Below are 6,664 nucleotides of genomic sequence, written 5' to 3'. Positions count from 1 at the left end.
GGGAGGAAAGAGATGTTTCCTGCTTCCTGGCTGTTATGCCTGTCTCCACTGCCAGAACCAGTGGGCCGAACACACAGGTGTAATCCTCTATGCTTTGTGTTTGTAGCTGCCTTAGGCAGGGCTTCCTTCTGGCTTGCCTGATGCCAGGGCAGGAGCTGCCGGTCTGCGAGCCAGGTGCGGGCTAGCTGGGAGGAAGACACAGCAGGCTGTGTTTCACCATGAGAGTCCTTGGAGCTGTGTAGCCAGCCAGGGGGATGGAGCGCCAGAAGGTTGTTTAAGCTCCCAACCTGCTGGGCAGAGTGCACATGGACAATTTTGTCTACATGTCCTTTCTCCTGAACAGTAAGCTCTATGCAATCTTTGCCCCTTTAGCTGCCCTCTCACGGTTAGGAATACTCTCAGACTGCCCATCCATATCAGCCACACATGAATCCCTGTTTTCCACAAGTGGCTGGAATCTCCATCTCTCCAGGTATCACGTGTCTTAGCTTCCCAACCCCACTAATTACCAAAGCACCATGCAATGTAGGTTTGTGCTCCCAGAGCAGATCTCCAGGGCTGGGTGATCAGCAGTCCCAGGCCTCCACTCCCTCCCCTCCCTGTTTCTTTTCCTACCACTGGTGAGCTGGGTTGGGGGAAGGGCTTAGGTCCCGCAGAGTGATAGCTTTTGTACATTACCCTACTACGTGATGTCTGCTATTTTCTCCAGGTTTATGCAGTCTGGTGCAGCCTTCTTTCCTGTTGCTCTTTCAGGATTAGTTGTATTAATTATATTATTGTATTATTTGTGGTTTCAGGAGGGGGTCTCTCTCTCACCTCTCATGCTGCCATCTTTAATCCTATCTCAGTCATGACCTATTAACAGCTGTATTTTCAGGAACATAAATTTCTCACTTTAGAACCTACCCCCAGGAATGTCAGCACTTTGGGCAAAATATGACAATAGTATGGAAAAGATAGGAGAAAGGGACAAGGAGATTCCCAATGGAGAGGTGAGAGAAACAGAAACTTAAAATGAAACTGAATTATTAGGGAAGGTGTGATATCTAATTTTCTGAGTTTAGATAATAACTCATCAATGTAAATTTCAGGCCATTCACCTTTTATTGCTTCAGAGTCATCCTCCATTAGGAATGCAGAGATCCAGTGTCCCTACCACCCTTTCCTCAGTAACCTCTGGATTCCTTGCTTGATCTCCTGGGTGCGCACTCCATAAACAATGGGGTTGAGGGTTGCAGGGATGACGTGGTGGAGGACATTGAGCAGGGCTGGCACCTCAGGGAAAACCTTCTTCTTGGCCACATGCGTGAGGATGAAGACCAGCAGGATGGTGCTGAAGAAGAGGATGAGGATGAAGTGGTAGCCACACGTGCTCAGGGCCTTGGCCACAGCTCCCTCTGCCTTGAGTCTTAGCACAGCTCTCAGGATGAGGGTGTAGGAGAGGAAGATGAGGATGAGGTCAGATCCTAGCAGAGTCCAGCTTCCTGCAAACAGGTAGATGCGATTGATGGTGACATCATCACAGGAGAGTCTGGACACAGACATATTGGCGCAGATGCAGTTCTCAATGACGTTTCTCCTGCAATAATGGAGCCATGCCAAGAGAATGGGGATGGGCATTGTAAGAAGGACATTCCTGGCCAAAATAAAAATGACAGCCTTGGCCACAAATTGCTCATTGGTGATGGGCAGGTTCCTCAGAGGGTTGCAGATGGCCACATAGTGGTCATAGGCCATGACCATGAATGTACAGGACTACATGGCAAAGAAGAATTCATGATTTACATCTGCCCAAAGCAGGCAGAGAAGCTGATGGACCTGAGGTCGAACCAGAAGATGGTCAGGTCCTTTGGGATGATGGTGAGGCAGAGCACCATATCCAGCAGGGAGAGGAGGCTGAGCAGGTAGTACATGGGCTCATGCAGAGAGGCCTCCATCTGAACGGTGATGAGGAGAATAGTGTTGGCCCCATGGTGAGGAGGAAGAGGAGGCTGAGGGGCAGGGACAGCCAGAGCTGCCAGCTGGGGGACCTGACAAAACAATTCAGGAGGAATTCTGAAATCTCGGAGGTGGTGACATTGTGTTGTGTGGTCATATTTTGTAGTATATTCCTACAGTCTTCTTTTAGGAATCTGTAAAATTAGGATCAAAATTAGCTATTGTCTCTAGAAATTTGAATTTAAGGCAATATGCTTTACCTGTATGAAGCTTTTAAGTCCTTGATGGTTGTCCAGAGGAAGTGAATGCATCGTTTATTTGCTGTGTCATACTACCAGGTATTTCACTCTAAGCAGCTTAGAGGACTGTGGTAGTAGGATTTGTTTATACATGTTTTATTCAAGGTTTATTTTTAATATAGTTGTTCAATCTTTGCACAAACTAAGGAGTAGGAACAAGTTCCTGAGAAACTTTTGTTTGTGACAGGTGAGTCTAAATTTGTACTTGTGTGTAAGTTTCTTCCTTTTTATTTTTTGTTTCTTAATTGACCGCCACACCTACAGTTTAACTATAATAATATACTGAAATAAGTAGTTGGGCCAGCACAATGTTTGGACTCAGAGAAGTTTCTCTAGTCTTAATACCACAGCTATTCTGACCTTTCTGTTGTATTTATTTGGCTTTACTTAGAGATTTAAAAAAATGATACCCTGAAAATACCATTAGTGACATGCATTTTGTCTGAAAAGTCATTTATTTGGGTAGGTATGGATTCTGCCAAATAATTGCTGAGTGAAGTTCAGTCCTGCTCAGCTGGCTCCTCTGAGATCCTCCTCATCGGAGAGACCCCCTCAGTGACTGGGTTTGTCCCCAGAGAGGGTGGAGGGGCGTTCCCACCACCTCCTCTCTTCATTCCTCTCGCTCTCCACTTCCCCCGGCAGTGGTTCTGTCAACCTGGTAAGCCAGGTAAGCCAGGAAAGGCCTTGCTACCTGATATGTAGAAGAGTTTAGACAATCTTCCAGTTCTTTTTTTCTTCCTAATAACAGAGTGCACTGAGAGTGACGGGCAAATCTGGGATGAATTTTAAATATATTATTTTATTGTGACTCATAATACTCCAAAGTAGGTATAATATGTTGACTATTTTAAATGTATCTTTCAGATGGGCACGTTGAGATATGATATTACATGTCCTTCACACACTTTAATTACTAGGGTTTTAATGCAGAGGAAATCAGAGTCAGGTTCAAAGTGAATATATGAGTACACCTGTGTCCTTTGTCACCACAGTGGTGTAGAAATGCATATCTCATTTAGCAGTTTGATATGTTCTTAGCCTTTTGTCCTCCTTACCTGCCCCCTTACACATACAGTCCTTAGGGAAGTTTTCCAGAAGTCTGCAATCTTACTTTTCCTTCCACTTGCAACTCTGATTCTTGCTTCCCACTGCGCCTATTGCTTTTCCTGTCTTAGTCCACTTTTGCATTGTGTCTCTAATTATTGTTTCCCTGAGTTTGCATTCTAGTGGCACCCCACTAAGTATTTGATAAACATTCTGAAACAAATTCCATAGCTGTATTCTCTGACTTATTTTTCAATTTCATAATTCCGTGCTCTGCACTGTCCAGCTAAGTTTCTCCTGTCTGGGAGTTCTCTGCTTTGGTTTGGTGGAATGGCCCACAGAGTGAGAGATGCTGGCAGTGCAGGATGCCATTAAGATAAAACCCACAGTAAAATAACCTCCAGCTTTGAATTGATGAGCAAAGGACCCCTTCCGTGCCCTGGGCACTATGTTCATTCTACTGTGACTATCCCTCTGTTTCTCTGTGATACATTCACTTGTAAAGCAGAGGAATAAACTCATATACTACTGCTAAGCCCAGAATTTGCCACAATGACTCAACACTTGTATCCACAGCCTGTATGACTTCAGGCCACCACATTCAGAATGTCCCCTCCAAACACCACTTTCATAATTCAGGTTTACTCATTTGACCTTTGCTTCTCCATCCCATGATCCTACTCTCTGCAGAATATTTACATTTAACCATTACAAGTCACAGCCCGAAATCTTACCATCTCCAGGAAGCTTTTCTTCTCCAGAGGTTCAACATACTCCTTAAAAGAATTAAGGATTCCCTGCATGGAAGCAGGGAAAATCCTGAAAAGATATTTAGAGGTTCAGTGAAATGGAAGATTCAGACTGCATAACCACGGGGAAGCTTAGATGAAGAAGCATGTTAGTTTGTTTCTGTTTAGTCTACTGAAGAGCTTGGGAATAATTATTTCTAGCTCTAGGATGAAATTTCTCAGGATTATTTTGTATGTTTCCCCCACCCATAGACTGTAACTTCCTTCTCTGTTTTCTGGAATGCCCCTCCATGTTCTTCAATCCACATTTCATTCAATAAACACTGAGCTACCCACTGAGCCCTAGCAGCAGAGCATGTGAGAACACGTATGTCTTTCTTCCTCTGTCCTTTTCCAGTGTCAGTCTGCAATCAGAGCTTGCCACAGCACCGTCTGGGCTGAGGACCTAGAGCTAATGACTGGCTGGTTGCAGAGAGGGACACCTTGAAGAAGCCAGAGATGCTGAATGTCAAGAATAAAGCAGAGACCCTATAGCCTCCCAGGCTTTTCCCCGGGTTGCAGGGAAGGTCCACAGTACAGCACTGTGGTATTCCTGTGTCCAGGGGTCCCCCCAGCTCCACAGAGTTCCAGAAGAGCGACCTGCAGACCTGTCTCCCAGTGTTGTGTTGGACATCACTGCGTGCCCCCAGTGACTGAAACCTCGTGGATCCTATGGACATAATTTTCTGCTTTTGGCAGCAGTGGCATTTAGAAATTCCTTAGATAGAGCTGCAAGCTGAGGAACTACTTTCTGAGCCCCACTGATCCCCACTTGCAGCCTCTACCCTCAACCTCTGAAGTGAACTAGAGTAAATTTAATTCCAAACCCAGGAGTGAAACATTTGTAGGCAGAGTCTTTGCCTGAAGTCTCCTAAATTCCCACACTCAGAGTTGAAAACCCTGATGTTCTCACTGGGGTGACGCATTTTCCAGGGCTCTCCCCGCCCCCGTTATTCTCCTTTCCTAAGGACAAAGTCCCACTACTCTGCATCTCTGGCAGTGCCAAGCAAAGTTCAGAGAAGGCAAGAGGATGGCAGAGGTTCTCATGCTGCCTCCTGACCTGACGGAGGCTGCAGGCTGCACGGCCCTGTTTTCAGCCTGCTTTCGTGGTGCCAACTCTGGAATGGACAGGAACGCAGCTCCTGACTGAAGAGCAAGCTCTCTCCCGTATTCTTGCTAATGATGGTGTAGCTGCATCTCAGGCACCCTCTACCCAGGCTCATTTTCGGAGGGTGTGAAGCACAGTCTCTGGCTCCACTTATCCTGGAGTTTTGGTTAGGTCCCAACATACCTGGGGTATTTATTATTCTGGAGCCTAAAGGACTTCATCCTCTAGGAACTTCTCTATCCTTCCTTGAACTCAAAGGACCCTCCTGGGACAGACAGTCAGGGACATGGGAAAAGAAAATGATTTCCTTTGTCTCTAAAAGAAAGGAGCCCTGGTAACCCAGCCCTTTGTTGTCTATGTGTCCTGCAGGGTGTTAGTGACTCTCCTAGGTTTGGGGTCTTATATCCATTCACACATGTTCATACTCATTTGCACACCCACACTCAAAACCTTCCATGTGTGGGCTTCCTCTATGTGCTTGTTAGATAGCCTCCCAAATCATCCTATTGGATGGAGCGATGTTAACTTATCATGACTTCTGTTATGGCATTGCAATGATAAATAAGCAAGAGAGAATTACTGAGAAAATGCACTGTAATTTTCAGAGAGAAAATCCTGCAGTAATTTCTGCTACAGTGAAAGATTTTAAAATCATATTTATATACATGTGGAAATTAGGAAACATGATTTGTTCCTTATTTTTTATTTTCACCTTGAGCCTCATGTGAATCATTCATGCTCCTCAAGTTATCGAATAAGCACCATCTGTTTCTTTAAGGTCCTCCCATATTTTGCTCTATTTTTTATATCTTTTTCTTCTGCATATTCCAACATTGCTGCTATTTATCTTCCCTTGAGCTAAATGGAAACTGTAGGATCCCTTACATATGTCTTTCTAATTAGTCTCCAGTGTGCCTGGTTAGCTATATGTTCACTTATTTATGGCATTGGTATTAAATTTATAGAACTGTCATCGGGTTCTGTATCTGATACTGTTCTATATTTTCAGTTAAGACTAAATCTTAAAAATCTGCCATATTGCAGTGTGTAAGTCATCTTCATTATTGACTGCTGTGCAGTTTCCATTGTGTGCATTTTCCCTTTCTGTGTAAGTAGCTAACAGCATGTGACCTAAGATGAATTGTTACCAGAAGTAATGTTACTGTCAATATTCTGGTCCACCTTTACTTATGGACCTCAAGAAGGTACATGTGCAGGAACTTTTTATAGTTGTGGCATATAAAAAAATTTAACTTCAGTTGGAATTTCTCTCCCAAATATATATAACCCCACTGGAAATTTCTGAAGTTTCTTTATTTTTTACATTCTTTATACCATTTGATGCTTGTCTTTTGAAAACTGATGGATGTAAAGTAGCATCTCATTATTTTAATTTTAATTTCTTCTGACCAGGGAGCATCCTTCATATTCTGTTTAGCCACTTTTGGTTTTGAAGCTGTGAAACCATAAGTGTTCACATACATGTT

General features: G+C 44.0%; 1 pseudogene; it reads right to left on the bottom strand.

Moving 5' to 3' along the window:
* Positions 1-1,152: 1,152 nt before the first annotated feature.
* Positions 1,153-2,095, bottom strand: LOC118933120 (olfactory receptor 56A1-like; annotated as a pseudogene).
* Between the last annotated feature and the right edge of the window lie 4,569 nt (positions 2,096-6,664).

The sequence above is a fragment of the Manis pentadactyla genome, chromosome 9 (assembly GCF_030020395.1).
Source record: "Manis pentadactyla isolate mManPen7 chromosome 9, mManPen7.hap1, whole genome shotgun sequence".
Taxonomy (NCBI): domain Eukaryota; kingdom Metazoa; phylum Chordata; class Mammalia; order Pholidota; family Manidae; genus Manis; species Manis pentadactyla.
This window is presented reverse-complemented; position numbering and strand designations above follow the sequence as displayed.